A 17,441-nucleotide genomic window follows, 5' to 3' on the forward strand; every position below is an offset into this window, starting at 1 on the left:
ATCTCCATGTGGTTTTGATTTGCATCTCTCTGATGACCAGTGACGACGAGCATTTTTTCATATGATTGTTGGCCTCATATATGTCTTCTTTCGTAAAGTGTCGGTTCATATCCTTTGCCCACTTTTGAATGGGCTTGTTTGTTTTTTTCTTGTAAATCTGTTTGAGTTCTTTGTAAATTAGATATCAGCCCTTTGTCAGATGGGTAAACTGCAAAAATTTTTTCCCATTCTGTTGGTTGCCGATCCACTCTAGTGACTGTTTCTTTTGCCATGCAGAAGCTGTGGAGTTTCATTAGGTCCCATTTGTCTATTTTGGCTTTTGTTGCCAATGCTTTTGGTGTTTTGTTCATGAAGTCCTTGCCTACTCCTATGTCCTGGATAGTTTTGCCTAGATTTCCTTCTAGGGTTTTTATCGTGCCAGGTCTTATGTTTAAGTCTTTAATCCATCTGGAGTTAATTTTAGTGTAAGGTGTCAGGAAGGGGTCCAGTTTCTGCTTTCTGCACATGGCTAGCCAGTTTTCCCAACACCATTTGTTAAATAGGGAATCCTTTCCCCGTTGCTTGTTTTTGTCAGGTTTATCAAAGATTGTATAGTTGTAGATATGTTGTGTTGCCTCCGGTGCCTCTGTTTTGTTCCATTGGTCTATATCTCTGTTTTGGTACCAGTACCATGCTGTTTTGATTACTGTAGCCTTGTAGTATAGTTTGAAATCCAATGGTGTGATGCTCCTCGCTGTGTTCTTTTTGCTTAGAATTGATTTGGCTATGTGGGCTCTCTTTTGGTTCCATATGAAGTTCATGGTGGTTTTTTCCAGTTCTGTGAAGAAAGTCAATGGTAGCTTGATGCTGATAGCGTTGATTCTGTAAATTACTTTGGGCAGTATAGCCATTTTCACGATATTAATTCTTCCTAACTATGAACATGGAATGTTTCTCCATCTGTTTAAATCCTCTCTGATTTCGTTGAGCAGTGGCTTGTAGTTCTCCTTGAAGAGGTCTCTTACGTTCCTTGTGAGTTGTATTCCAAGGTATTTTATTCTTTTTGTAGCAATTGTGACTGGCAGTTCGTTCTTGATTTGGCTTTCTTTAAGTCTGTTATTGGTGTAGAGGAATGCTTGTGATTTTTGCACATTGATTTTAAATCCTGAGACTGTGCTGAAGTTGCTTATCAGTTTCAGGAGTTTTTGGGCTGAGACAATGGGGTCTTCTAGGTATACTATCATGTCATCTGCAAATAGAGACAATTTGGCTTCCACCTTTCCTATTTGAATACCCTTTATTTCTTTTTCTTGCTTGATTGCTCTGGCTAGAACTTCCAGTACTATATTGAATAGCAGTGGTGAGAGAGGGCATCCTTGTCTAGTGCCGGATTTCAAAGGGAATGCTTCCAGTTTTTGCCCATTCAGTATGATATTGGCTGTTGGTTTGTCGTAAATAGCTTTTATTACTTTGAGATACGTTCCATCGATACCGAGTTTATTGAGGGTTTTTAGCATAAAGGGCTGTTGAATTTTGTCAAATGCCTTCTCTGCGTCAATTGAGATAATCATGTGGTTTTTGTTTTTGGTTCTGTTTATGTGGTGAATTACGTTGATAGACTTGCATATGTTGAACCAGCCTTGCATTCCCGGGATGAATCCTACTTGATCGTGATGAATAAGTTTTTTGATTTGCTGTTGCATTCGGCTTGCCAATATTTTATTGAAGATTTTTGCGTCTATGTTCCTCATGGATATTGGCCGGAAGTTTTCTTTTCTTGTTGGGTCTCTGCCGGGTTTTGGTATCAGGATGATGTTGGTCTCATAAAATGATTTGGGAAGGATTCCCTCTTTTTGGATTATTTGGAATAGTTTCAGAAGGAATGGTACCAGCTCCTCTTTGTGTGTCTGGTAGAATTCGGCTGTGAACCCGTCTGGACCTGGGCTTTTTTTGTGTGGTAGGCTCTTAATTGCTGCCTCAACTTCAGACCTTGTTATTGGTCTATTCATAGTTTCAGCTTCCTCCTGGTTTAGGCTTGGGAGGACACAGGAGTCTAGGAATTTATCCATTTCTTCCAGGTTTACTAGTTTATGTGCATAGAGTTGTTTGTAATATTCTCTGATGATGGTTTGAATTTCTGTGGAGTCTGTGGTGATTTCCCCTTTATCATTTTTTATTGCATCTATTTGGTTGTTCTCTCTTTTCTTTTTAATTAGTCTGGCTAGTGGTCTGTCTATTTTGTTGATCTTTTCAGAAAACCAGCTCTTGGATTTATTGATTTTTTGAAGGGTTTTTCGTGTCTCAATCTCCTTCAGTTCAGCTCTGATCTTAGTTATTTCTTGTCTTCTGCTGGGTTTTGAGTTTTTTTGATCTTGCTCCTCTAGCTCTTTCAATTTTGATGATAGGGTGTCAATTTTGGATCTCTCCATTCTCCTCATATGGGCACTTATTGCTATATACTTTCCTCTAGAGACTGCTTTAAATGTGTCCCAGAGGTTCTGGCATGTTGTGTCTTCGTTCTCATTATTTTTGAAGAACTTCTTTATTTCTGCCTTCATTTCATTGTTTACCCAGTCAACATTCAAGAGTTTTCATGAAGCTGAGCGGTTCTGGGTTGGCTTCTGAATTCTGAGTTCTAACTTGATTGCACTATGGTCTGAGAGGCTGTTTGTTATGATTTCAGTTGTTTTGCATTTGCTGAGCAGTGCTTTACTTCCAATTATGTGGTCAATTTTAGAGTAGTTGTGATGTGGTGCTGAGAAGAATGTATATTATGTGGATTTGGGGTGGAGAGTTCTGTAAATGTCTATCAGGTTTGCTTGCTCCAGGTCTGAGTTCAAGCCCTGGATATCCTTGTTGATTTTCTGTCTGGTTGATCTGTCCAATATTGACAGTGAAGTGTTAAAGTCTCCCACTATTATTGTGTGGGAGTCTAAGTCTCTTTGTAAGTCATTAAGAACTTGCCTTATGTATCTGGGTGCTCCTGTATTGGGACCATATATGTTTAGGATCGTTAGCTCTTTTTGTTGTATCGATCCTTTTACCATTATGTAATGGCCTTCTTTGTCTCTTTTGATCTTTGTTGCTTTAAAGTCTATTTTATCAGAGATGAGAATTGCAACTCCTGCTTTTTTTTGCTCTCCATTTGCTTGGTAAATCTTCCTCCATCCCTTTATTTTGAGTCTTTGTGTATCCTTGCATGTGAGATGGGTTTCCTGAATACAGCACACTGATGGGTTTTGGATTTTTATCCAATTTTCCAGTCTGTGTCTTTTGATTGGTGCATTTAGTCCATTTACATTTAGGGTTAATATTGTTATGTGTGAATTTGACACTGCCATTTTGATGCTAAGTGGCTATTTTGCCCGTTAGTTGTTGTAGATTCTTCATTATGTTGATGCTCTTTAGCATTGAGTGTGATTTTGGAATGGCTGGTACTGGTTGTTCCTTTTTATGTGTAGTGCCTCTTTCAGGAGCTCTTGTAAAGCAGGTCTGGTGGTGACAAAATCCCTGAGTACTTGCTTGTTCGCAAAGGATTTTATTTTTCCTTCACTTCTGAAGCTCAGTTTGGCTGGATATGAAATTCTGGGTTGAAAGTTCTTTTCTTTAAGAATGTTGAATATTGGCCCCCACTCTCTTCTGGCTTGTAGTGTTTCTGCCGAGAGATCTGCTGTGAGTCTGATGGGCTTCCCTTTGTGGGTGACCCAACCTTTCTCTCTGGCTGCCCTTAGTATTTTCTTCTTCATTTCAAGCTTGTTGAATCTGACGATTATGTGCCTTGCGGTTGCTCTTCTTGCGGAATATCTTTGTGGCGTTCTCTGTATTTCCTGCATTTGAGTGTTGCCCTGTCTTGCTAGGTGGGGGAAATTTTCCTGGAAGATGTCCTGAAGAATATTTTCCAGCTTGGATTCATTCTCTTCGTCCCCTTCTGGTACACCTATCAAACGTAGGTTAGATCTTTTCACATAGTCCCACATTTCTTGGAGACTTTGTTCATTCTTTTTGCGCTTTTTTCTCTGATCTTGGTTTCTCGTTTTATTTCATTGAGTTGATCTTCGACTTCAGATATTCTTTCTTCTGCTTGGTCAATTCGGCTATTGAAACTTGTGTGTGCTTCGCGAAGTTCTCGTATTGTGTTTTTCAGCTCCTTTAGTTCATTCATATTCCTCTCTAAGTTATCCATTCTTGTCATCATTTCCTCAAATCTTTTTTCATATCTTTTTTCAAGGTTCTTAGTTTCTTTGCATTGATTTAATACACGTTCTTTTAGCTCACAAAAGTTTCTCATTATCCATCTTCTGAAGTCTAATTTCGTCATTTCATCACAGTCATTCTCCGTCCAGCTTTGTTCCTTTGCTGGTGAGGAGTTTTGGTCCTTTCTAGGAGGTGAGGTGTTCTGGTTTCCTCCTTTTTGTGCTGGTTTCTTCCCATCTTTGTGGGTTTATCCACTTGTCCTCTGCGTAGTTGCTGACTTTTCGATTGGGTCTCTTAGTGGACACCCAGATTGTTGGTGATGAAGTATTTCTTTTACTTGGTTTTCCTTCTACCAATCTAGCCCCTTCGCTGTACGACTGCTGAGGTCCACTCCAGGCCCTGCTTGTCTGGGGTACAACTATAGCAGCTGCGGAACAGTGAGGGATGCTACCAGTTTCTTTTTCTGCTATCTTTGTCTCAGGATGATGACTGCCAAATGTCAGTCTTTTGTATATAGAGGGGTCAGGGAGCTGCTTGAGGAGACAGTCTGTATTTTATAGGAGCTCAATTACTGAGCTGTGAGCTCTGTTATTCATTCAGGGCTGTTAGGCTGCTATGTTTGATTCTGCTGCAACAGAGCTCATTAAAAAACCCCTTTTTTTCTCAAATGCTCTGTCTTGGGGGGTTGGGGCTTTGTTTTTGGATGTCTGTTGAGGTGTCCTGCCCAGCTAGGAGGCAGTCTAATCACTATTTGACTGCCGAGGCTCCGCCCTGCTGTTGTGAGGCTCACCCTGTTGCTGCAGGCTCTTGCTCTTCTGCTGCGTTCTCCACCACGGGCTATGCCCTGCAGCGGAGTGTCTCTGTTGTAGCGGGTTGCCTCAGCAATAGCAGGCTGCGTCAGCAGTGGGCATGTATCTCAGTGGGGGCGGGTTGCCTCAACAACTGCAGGCTGCGTCAGCAGTGGGCGTGTATCTCAGTAGGGGCGGGTTGCCTCGGTAATGGTGGACGCCTCTCCCCCATGGAGTGCCTCAGGGATGGTCGTTTGGAATCGCCGTTTTGTCTGTCCCACTGCGCTATCCCACACGCTGTGTCCCTGCAATCCCCTGGGCTGGCCCACTACCCAAGTCCCTTTCAGTCTTGAGTTCAGCCCTCTCAAGTCTCAGGTTGCCATTTCAACAGGGCACCCGGACAAGCGCGTCCTGTGGGGATCGCTGGGTAGGGCCGGCCCCCACCACCCCGGCTGCCGGCTTCTCCAGGCAGAGCCTCTGCCTGATGTCCCACGTCTCCTTTATACTTGGAAATTTCCCCATTCTGTGGGCAACAAAGATCAGTCTGAAAATGCAGCTTTGACTCACCTCTCCGCAGATTAACCTAGAGCTTAAATCCTGGGTTGTTGTCACAGTGCCATCTTGAGTTCCTCCCCATAGTCACATTTTCTTCTGACTCTGACTCCTCTTCTGCCTCCCTCTTCCACTCTAAAGACCCTTGCAATTACACTGGTCTTCCCCAAATAATCCAGTATTATTTTACCTATTTAAGATGAGCTTAATTTCATCTGCAAACTTAATTCATTTTTGACATTGATATGGTTTCTGCTCTGTCCACACCCAAATCTCATCTTGAATTGTAGTTCCCATAATCCCCATGTGTTGTGGGAAGGACCCAGTGGGAGGTAATTGAATCATGAGGGCAGTTTCTTCCATCCTGTTCTTGTGATACGGAGTAAGATCTCATGAGTCCTGATGGTTTTATAAGGGGCTTCCCCCTTCACTCAGTTTTGATTTTTCTCTCTCCTGCCACCATGAGGTATACACCCCTAGAAGGATGTGTTTGGCACTCTCTCTGCCATGATTGTAAGTTCCTAGGCTTCCACAGCAATGCTGAACTATGAGTCAATTAAACCTCTTTCCTTTATAAATTACCCAGTTATGAGTATGTCTTTATTAGTAGCATGAGAATAGACTAATATAGACACGTAACATAAGAAATTCATAGCTTGCGGGATTAGGACATGGACACCTTTGGTGGGGGTCATTATTCTGTCTACCAGAAAATAGGGTTCATGGATCAGAGGGCACAAATAAACATTCTTAAGACTTTATGAGTTCTCAAGTTTGAAAGACACTATTCTAGTTCATGAAAACCTACTAAGAATTTATAAATTAGTAAATGTGTTATTTTCCTAGGGCTAGTGTAACTTTCACTAATTTGGTAGCTTAAAACAACATAAATACATTTTATCATAATTCAGGATGCCAGAGTGCTGAAATCAGGGTGGTGACTGGGCTGCACTCTTTCTGAAGACACTAGGGAAGAATCCTTCTTTCTTTCAGTGTCTCCAGGCATTTCTTGACTTGTGGTTGCATAATTTCAATTTCTGTTTCCATCTTGAGGTAACCTTCTCATCTCTGTGTCAGTACCTTCTGTGTTTCTTCTAAGGAGATCTCTAATAGAATTTAGGGCCCATCTGGTAATCCAGGATGATTTCACCTTGAGATTCTTAACTTAATGTTTACAAAGGCTCCTTTTCCAACCAAGGTCACATTCATAGGTTCTGAGACATGAATGTATCTTTTGGGGGCCCACTATTCAATCCACTACAGAAAGTGCTATTATTTGTTCTAATGCAGGCATGTCACTCTCACCACAATATGTAGCTGTCTTAACTGAACAGTGAATAGCGACAGAGGTCACCAAGCTACTGCAATGTTTCAGGCAATGATATCATGAAATAATTCTGTGGTGTACAACATGATGAAGAGGAAGGCCTATATCTAAGATATGTTTATGAGGTAAAAAGCTACATGACTTGAGGACCGGTCCTATTCCAGAAGTGTTCATTTCCTTTGGACATTTTTATTTCTTCATTTATTCTACAAAAGGCATTCATGAATCCCTTAGTCCACTGCAAATGACAGCAGAGAGAATGTGTGTGGACAACTGAACAGCATGTAAAAAGTGTTCAGCAAAGATTCAGGGATCAAACACCACCAAAACCACTCAATTTTATTTAAGCAATAGAAAAAGACTTCTGAGACTGAAGTTCTTTCTCTATTATATGTCATATCATGTTTCCATTAGTAGACATGTCTTGCATAAAACCATTACTTTTAAAAAATGTATATTATCCCTTTGTTGTTATAAAGGCAATACATGCAGATTAAGAAAAATTTGGTAAATATCAAAAGATTAAAAAAATTAGAATCATTGATGTTACAACCACCCAGAATAAACCAATATTTTTATCTGTAAAAAGAAGAAAAGAAATCCCTCTCTATATGTTTTCCAGTGTATTATCGCATCAGGCAAAATAGCGTAGAAATAGCACCAAATAGAAAGGAAATATTCAAAATGATTTGAATCAAACTTTAACTATCAGGACATATGTGAAATACACGATGGAGCACCTCCCATGGAAAGTCTAAAATAAGGTCATCATCTACATTAACTAGAACTTAGTTTGAGTTTTCACCATAATTGAATAGGTTTCAAATGGCTTGAGTTAGCGTTATGGTCAAGTGGGGTGTGTAACTTTGACTTGAAATCCCTGTCACACCTTAAAAGCTAAGTCATCACCTTCCAGAGGCAGAAATTGATATGTAATTGAGTAGGGCACATATTGTTAATCAGGAAGACACCTACCATTTAAAGTCATGGAGAGAATAAAGGTTTAAAATATTAGTTTAAAATATATTCTTGCTTAATTCCCCTGCTTTTGAATGTGGCTGAGCTTAGTGACTCATTCTGATGAATACAGTGAAGAGAGAAAAAAAAAGTGACTCTATAACAGGGAAACCGAAAATACCATCTTAACCAAGTGATCAAAGTTAATGATACTAGTAATAAATCTTGTTTATTTTATGTATCCTTTGATATAACTCAACAGGAAGAGCACTTCTCATTTGCAGTACCCTTCCAAAAAAATGAGAATCCCAGTATAATTGTATGAAATCATCAGGCAAACCTAAATTGAGAAGTATTCAACAAAATACAAGAACAGTACTCTTCAAAAGTGTCAAGGTTATGAAAAGGAAGAAAACAGTAAAACTATCAAAACTGCAGAAGACAAGGGAAATATGACAACTAAATGGAATAAGATATTGTGGAACAGAAAAGACACTAGAGGGGAAACTGGTGAATTCAAATAAAATATGTAGCATATATTTTAGTGCTTCACAATAATTTCTTATTTTCATTAAATACACCATGGTTATGAGAGGTATCAACATTACAATACATAAGAACTATCTGCATTATATTTATAACTCTTCTTTCAATCTAAAATTGTATCAAAATAGAAAAAGGTTAAGCTGTTTTTCTAAAAGACAACTTAATGTCAGGTGTACATGGATAACAGAATATAGAATTTATTTATTTAAAAATGTAACTTCTTTGGTTCTCCCAGGAAATTCTAGATAGGGTAGCTTATTTTGATATATTTTCTTTAATATGTATACATGGATTCTTATTTTTCTTTTTTCAACATATTGAGAATGTTTTCACATTATTAAATGTTGATTAAAATTTCACTTTGATAGCAGGAAAATATTCTACTATTGATTAAATATTAAGTTATTTAATTCTATTTCCTTTGATAAGTATTCAGGCTATTTCAGTGTTTGCTCGTACATGGAATTAGATAAACTTCCTTCTTTGCTATGACTTATTGGCAAGCAACAGCCTAACAGAGAAGTGATTGCTGCTATTTCAACATATTACCTTGAAGGTTTATGAAGACCAAGACATAAAGAGAAACAACCAGCTAAGTCAGGTGAAAAGAGGGATGCCACTGTCACAGTTACAGATATTTAAATATTGTTGACCAGAGACCTATTTTTTAAAACAAACAAACAAAAACAGTTTACAAGGGACAGGAAAGACTCTGTATCTGCAGAATATCTTTTGGGAGTGGACTAAAAGGTAACAATACACTGGTAATGTGTGATGGTATGAAACTGTGAAGCTCTATTTTGCCAAGTGACCTTATCTATACCTAATATCTGACTTCAAAAGCAGCTATGATTCTTATAGCTCTTCAGAATGTCTTACATATAATTAATCTATTTTAAATTAATTGACTTTATTTTGAAGCACTTTTATATTGACAGAAAAATTGAGCAGAAAGCACACAGAGTTCCCATATACTTTCTTTCCTCCTGTTCAAAGTTGCTGGTACTATTGACACCTTCCTTTAATGTGGTACATTTGTTACAATTCATGAACCAAATATTGATACATTATTATTATTAACTAACTTTTATAGTTGGCATTAGAACTAAGCCTTTGTGTTGCACAGTTCTATAGGTTTTGACAGTATATTATTCATTTTTTTGCTCCATGAAGGTTTTTCAAATGTTTTGCCTATGAAAACACCAGAAATATATTTAAATTTACAACGATAATGAAAAACTTCCTAGTATTCAATCAGTTAAACTGTGGAAAAGATTTTCATTAATTATAAAACTGAACAAGCTGGACTGAGCAGCAAAATATCATACAGGCTTTGCCAGAGGAACAATACCACTGCAGCAAACAGGAAGTCCGGGATAACCTTGAAAGAATGACTCTACACTCTAGAAAATTCAGACAAATAAGAAAATAGAAAAAACTAAGTAAAGTTTGATAAAGAAAATGAGGAATGAGATAAAAGGGTATAATCTATAAACTTAATATTATGAAATAACTTTCCAAACTAATGACATAAGAATATAATTTAACAAATACTGTTCCAATTGGTTATCTGTTAACATAAAAACAAATCTTTTTTTATATAAACAATAAATTTAGATTAAGTAAAGAAATTGGTTTAAAATAGTTGAACTATAAAACAATAAGAAAACAAATTTTTACAAACTCTTTTATGGACATGGTGTTTCGCTCTCATTGCCTAGGCTGGCATGCAATGGTCTGATCTCAGCTCACCGCAACCTCCCGGTTCAAGCAATTCCCCTTCCTCAGGCTCCCAAGTAGCTGGGATTACAGGAATGTACCACCAATCCCAGCTAATTTTGTATTTTTAGTAGAGATGGGGTTTCTCCATGTTGATTAGGCTGGTCTTGAACTCCCAACTTCAGGTGATCTGCCCACCTTGGCCTCCCAAAGTGCTGAGATTACAGGTGTCAGCCACTGCACCCGACCACAAGCTCTTTCAAAAAGAGAACAATTCCCAACTCATTATATGAAACCAGTATTATCCTGATACCAAAGCCAGATAATGATATCATAAGAAAACTACAGGCCACTATCTTTTATGAATACAGACAACAAAATATTCAACAAAATACTGGTACATACAATGTAACATTTTGTGTAAAGGATTATACATATATACACATGTATGTAGAATATGAAAGATAGACAATGGAGACTCAGAAGAGTAGGGGCAGAATGGGGATGGATGATGAGAAATTACTTAAGTGGTACAATTATATTATTTGAGTGATGGATATACTAAAAGCCAAGACTTCATCATTACACAATATATCCATGTAACAAAATTGCATTTGTGTCTGCTTAAATTTATAGAAATTTTTTAAAAGAAAAAAATAAAGGATTATACACCATGACCAATTTGAAATTTGTTCCAGGAAAGCAAAGTTGGTTTAATATCTGAAAATCAAGGACTGTAATATACCACATCAGCAGAATAAAAGATAGTGCGTATTTAAATCAGAATCCCATTAAGACAGCATTTCACATCCACTGGGATAACTATAATAAGTTTAAAATAATAATAACGTTGTCAAAGATGTGGAGAAATTAGAGCCATCTTTCACTTGTTGTAGAAATGTAAAACGGTGCAGCTGCTCTGAAAAACAGTCTAGCAGGTCCCCAAATGATTAAACATGGAGTTACCATATGATCCAGACATTCTACTCCCCGGTATATACCCAAAAGAACTGAAAACATATATTCCGACAAAAACTTGTACATGAATGTTCATAGCACCATTATTTATAATAGCCCAAAAGGGGAAACAACCCAAGTATTCATCAGCTCATGAATAAATAAAATGTATATCCATAAGATGAAACATTGTTCAGCTCTATAAAACAGTAAGTATGATAACTGCTACAAAATAAATGAACCTTCAAAACATTATAAGTGAAGCCAATCACAAAAAAACACATAAATGAAAAGTTGCTGAAAAATTGAAGGCATGCAAATACATTATAAAATAAGTCATACTTTCTATTTTCCAAACATAATGTGCTGATACGTGATTCAGAGAAAGGAGAGGATATTTGTAGTTTACAGGGGCCTAAGGCAGAGTTCATTGAAGAGTTGCAATCCTATCCGAGCAGGACAATAAAAGACGGTTAATTTTCAAATGTAAAGATAGGATAAGGACAAACCAAAGAGAGAAACCAACATGATTAAAGGGTAGAATATGTATCAGCCCTAAATTTAACTGGTGCATAGATACATGAAAGCATATAGTATGAAATGAATTTGTAAATGTAAATTCATACTCAGTGAGGAGGTAATCTAGCTTTGAGAGATAGGTCAAACACCGCCAATATAGATCTGAAATCAATGGGGATAGTCATGAGTGTTTTAAGATAGGAGTTGGAGGTTTTACATAATTAGAACTGTGGTTTTGAAATATAGATGAGGCAACTATGTGCCTGGGAGACGAAGTTGAAAAACTTGTGCACAGTAATTGCTATCAAAATTGCTATCAACTTTGGAAGATCAGGCTAAATTGGACATGCATTAATGGTCAGTGCCTGTTCTGTTTCCATGAGCTTTGAATAAGAATGGATTTTCTTTTTACATAAGCAGCTTAAACAAATGAAATGTTGCAGAAAACAACAAAAACAAGGTTGGAAATTTTATTGAATTTTTAAACATCCACAAAATGGGAAAAGCAATGACCTTATTTTCTGTTAAGACTTTTCTCTCAAAACTTGACAAATGGAAAGCTTCAGAATATTCTAATTATTTGTCAAGAGCTCAAAATTTGTTATTCATAAAAGGATCAGTGTTATTTAATTGCTACAACTGGGACAGTGCCTAATAATATCAGGTAAATATTTTACAGTATGCAAAGCATCTTTTAGTGCTTTCTAAGGTATTTGACACATTTAAATGAAAAAGAGGACAATTTTATTTCCTGTTTTAGGTAATCCATTAAGAACTTAACCACTTAAAGTGTTTATTCTGTTGTTTATTTGACTTTTCTTTTAAATGACCTTACTTAAAAATCTGTTTCTGTAGTTGTCTGCCTAAAATGTACATGGTGATATTGGCTAGATTGAGGCCTGCTTAAGGTGCTAATGAAGGTGATAACAGATTTATTAGAATGTAGAATATAATACGGTACATAAAGCTACCTAATTTTTCCTATTCAGGAGACTCTTCATTCTAAGAATGAAAATATGTGAAGATTTTTAAGTAAATATAAGCTTTTATTGCTATTCTTTTTTAGGAGGGGAAGTTGTTAGCTTTCATACATCTGATAAAATAATGCTAAGAGGGAAACGAAAAGGGGGACTCATTCTGTATCATAGATGATTTAGAAATAATTTTAAAAATGCCTAAAACTCATCTATATTTTTAATACCTTGTTCTTCCAAATGAACATTTAGAAATAATAAACTCTAATGTAAAGTAAGTTTACTGTAAAATTGTTAATAAGTTGTGTTGCTTCTTGAACCATAAGAGATAATACCAGTGTAATGTAAGGTACTAGGTGTTCATTATTTTCTGTTCTCAGAAGAAATGAAATAAAATTTTCTATATTCACAGTATTTAGCTCATATTTTTAAGCAATGAGCAAATAAAAGAGAGCTGGCTTAACTATAATAATTACAAAAGAAATGACATCAGGCAAAATATCTTTTTAGGGTTACTACATAAATGATCACAATTTAAACTTACAAAAAATACGGAACAATTTAAACTCTATTGTCTAACAAGTTAGCCTCGAATTATATGAATTACAAAATGGATATATTTGCTGGGAAGTTTAAATAAATCTATATATATATATATATATATATATATATATATATATAAAGAGATTTCAGCAGTCTTCTGTTATTCACTAATAGTACAAATAGCCAAAAAAATAAAAATATGATTTGAATAGTAAAATTAAGAAGTTTATTATAATAGGGATACACAGAATTTTATAACCCCATTAGAGTAAATATATTTGTCTTAAATATTTATAGTTCATTCACAAAATTGATCATTTTCTATGCCATCAAGCAGGAAATAATACATTTCAAAGTGCAGGTATCATGCAGATACATGTTTCCCAGGATGATGAAATCCAGCTTAAATGTGAACGAACAACAACTAAAAAAGATAAATAAACCCTGGTATATTTGAAAATAAAAATACTTATAACAATTTAAGATGAAAAAGTTGACAAAACTAAAAAATATTTAGAAATAACTAAATATGGCTGGGTGCAGTGGCTCATGCCTGTAATCCCAGCACTTTGGGAGGCTGAGGTGGGTGTATTACCTGAGGTCAGAAGTTTGAGACCAGCCTGGCTAACATGGTGAAATGCCCATCTCTAATAAAAATACAAAAATTAGCTGGGCATGGTGGTGCATACTTATAATCACAGCTTCTTGGAAGGCTGAGGCAGTAGAGTCGCTTGAACCTGGGAGGCAGATGTTGCAGTGAGCTGAGATCTTACCACTGCACTCCAGCCTGGACAACAGAGCAAGACTCTGTCTTTAAAAACAATATATATACACATATAATTAAAGTAATAATATAATAATATATATAAACATATAATTATATATAAAATTATATAAAATTTTATATCTATAAAATAATATATAATATTATTATATTATATATTACATATAATTATATTATATATTATATAATATAATTATATTATATATGATATATATAATATATGATATATATACTATATATGAATATATATTACCTATATATAAAAATATATTATATTTATATTATATAAATAATTAAAATATATATATAGCCTTAAATATTTATATTAGAAAATAAAAATAGCTGAAAAAATAATAAACTAAGTTATAAGAGGATCACAAAGTAATCCCAAAATTAGAAGGAATGAAAGGAGTGGATCAATGAACTAGAAATACTTGCATACCAAGGGCAAGATTGTTCATAGTACTGTCCATAATATCACAAACACAGATCAGTAGAAAATATATATATAAATTGTGTTATAGTCACAAATTCAAGTATTAAATAGCAGTAAATATGAATGAAAGAAAGCTACATGCAACAGATTGGATAAATCTTGGTATTTAATCTGTCACATAAAATGAATTGGGGAATATGTGAAAGAAATAAAATAAAAGGCACAAAGACAATATATAGTACCTACTACTGCTATAACATTTAAGCATAAGCATTATATTTTTAAATTGGAATTATTATTTTGAAATAGTTGATCTACATACAAGTGTAAGAAATGGCACAAAAGAGTTCATGAACCCTTCATGCTGTTTATTCTATTAGTAACATATCAAAAAACTGTAGAAAAATCACAACCGGAATATTAAGGTTGTTACAAATCACCAATATTATTCGGATTTTACAAGTTAACTTGTAGTCATTCGTGTGTGTATACTTCTGGTGCGTGCTGCATTTTGTACTGCACAAGGGTTTAAAGACCTAAGAGAAAACGGTGGGGGATAAAGAAAAACACAAAGACAGACATAACATAGAAAAAGCGGGGTCAGGTGGTTTGAGAGATGAGGATGTTAGTTTTTTTGGCCCATACCTGTTTTCAAGTACTTTATTTTATATGGTCACAAAGCACATAGCAGAGGGAGGGTGCATTTATCCAGAACAGGCTGTGGTTATAATTCTCATACTTTAGTTAACATACTTTAGCTAACAACTATTTTGCAGCAAGGTTTGTGAAAGCTGATTATTTTTCTCTAGGTCCATCTGCTCTTTTCTGAGACATACACGTTCCCCTATTACGGTTTTGCTTCTCTGGAGTTTACCCAAAGTTCACAGTGGCCTTGCTGCTGATCTCCCCAGAGTGGGTGGGCTACTTTGGCTCTCTACATGTACTTAGTTTAATACATTTTTTTTTTACATAGAGATTTCTGCACCCAGCACTACCGTTAATATATAAAATAATTCTGTCCCAAGGATCTCCTGTCTAGCCCTTTTGTAATCACCCTTCCCCAACCTCATCACTAAACCCCAGTATTCACTGCTCTATTCTACACTTCCATAGTTAGTTATTTCAAGAATCTGATAAGTAAGTAAAATCATACAGTATGTAAGCTTTTGGGATTGGCTTTTTTCACCGATTCACCTGCAGAACTCTGCAGAACTTCTTGACTCATCCATGTTGCTCCATGTGTCAATGATTTTTACATTTTTATAGCTGAGTAGTATTCCATGGAAGAAAAACAGCACAGTTTGTTTCACAATCATTCATTAAAGGGCATCTGAGTTGTTTCCAGTTTTCATTTATTACTAATAAAGCTGCTATTGTTCATATATAGGGTTTTGTTTCCCATAAACATAAGTTTCCATTTCTCTGGGAAACATATTTCAAGTGTGCAATAGCTGGGTTATATGGTAATCATGTGTTTAATAATATATAATAGAAAAATGCTAAACTGTTTTTACATTCCTACCAGCAATATATGAATGACCCAGTTTTCTACATCCTCACCAGCATTTAGGTTTATCAGTATTTTTTATTTTAGCTATTCTGATAGGTGTATAAACGTATCTCATTGTGACTTATTTTGCACTTTCCTAAAAGCTAATCATGTTGAATATCTTTTCATATGGCAAATCTTTTCTTTTTTTCCTAAAATTTTATAATTTTACATTTTACATCTGAGTCCATTATCTATTTGAGTTAATTTTTTGTGTAAAGAGTGAGGTTTAGGTCAAAGTTTATTTTTTTTTTGCTTATGGATATACAATTACTTCAGTATTAATTGTTGAAAAAAGAACAGAAATCATGTTAAAGACTGGATTCCCTGGAGAGCAAAATATGTGAAGGAGCTGTCTGTATAGAAAGAAAAAGAAGCAATTGAAGTGAGATAATAGTCTCAAAAATAGCCTTAGTATACCCCAGAAATAACTACGGAATTGGGATGCCTCTGTAGACTGGTACTCACTGGAACACCAGAGCCAGACCTGTATAGCCCCCAGTACCTCCCCATCCTCACACACTGGTTTTATGCATGCTGCCTCTGAAAAAGGAAGTGACCTTGGGCAAGGAGACTCTCAGGCAGTTCCAAAAGGGAAAAGCAAGAAGACTTTTCAATCACCAACACCACCAGCACTTGCCTGAATGAGTTCTTCTGTCTTGAATGATATGATCCAGGCAACTCATTTCAGCATCCACTGTAAATAATAAATGCAAACTTTAGAATAGATTTCCCTCTGGGAGTGGGAATGATAAAGGAATGATTTGGTAGAAGAGCCCTCAGAAGTGTTATTTATAAGGCTCTAGTGTTTGCTTTGGTCAGTGGATTAATATTAATAGTAATTTATTATATTATTAAATAAGTAACTAAAAATGTGAATAAACCAAAGAATAATAAAAGAAGTTTATATTTAGACCAATGATAATAGTTTTTCATCTACCAAAAATCAACACATCAAATGAAATATAATTTAGGTAAGTAAACTTGTTTGTCATTCTCCTTAAAGATAAATTTTAACTTTAGAAATGGAAGCATTCCATTGCTCAATTGAACTGCTTCCCCAGCATATCTGGTGCTGAAATATGTTTCTTACGCCTCATGTTTCCTCTCACCTTAATAGCAGATGAAAGGGCCTTAACTCATTCCAAAAATTTATATACATTATTTGCTATTCTCTAATTTGCTTCTATTCATTGAGACACAATACAGAAACTTACATGTAATCATATCTGTAGATCTTGGGAATTAACAAAGCAATGTATTATTTCAAAGCTTTACATTTTAGTATTTTCTTGCCTTTTTAAAAGTAAAAAAATGTGGTTTGACTTTCCTGTCTCTTAAACATGAATTCAGCAAAAATGCATGTGGGGAAATCATGAAACTGAATAACCAAGATTCTTGCAGATTATTTCCATTACAGTTGAATTCAGTAAGCTTCAATCTGCAAGCTTTATTCTTATTTTTTGCTTCTGATTGATTACAGTGAAGATCTATGAGCTGTCATATATTAGCTAGCAGCAGTTCTCTCAGGAAAAAAGTCATTTGTTCTCTCTGAAGTATGGCTTCTTAGACAGAGGATGCTGTGAGTGTTTACTCTGTGGTGTTATAGTTTTCCTG

At 35.6% G+C, this 17,441-nt stretch overlaps 1 long non-coding RNA gene across 2 annotated transcripts in view; it reads right to left on the reverse strand.

Annotated features, from left to right (window-relative positions):
- Positions 1-17,441, reverse strand: part of LOC118152207 (uncharacterized) — a 177,952-nt gene that overhangs the window by 133,823 nt on the left and 26,688 nt on the right. For both annotated transcript variants that reach the window (XR_013533397.1, XR_004740661.3), the window contains one exon: positions 16,465-16,521. This is a non-coding gene — a long non-coding RNA (uncharacterized LOC118152207). The remainder of the gene's footprint in view (positions 1-16,464; positions 16,522-17,441) is intronic.

This window comes from Callithrix jacchus, chromosome 3 (genome assembly GCF_049354715.1).
Source record: "Callithrix jacchus isolate 240 chromosome 3, calJac240_pri, whole genome shotgun sequence".
Taxonomy (NCBI): Eukaryota; Metazoa; Chordata; class Mammalia; order Primates; family Cebidae; genus Callithrix; species Callithrix jacchus.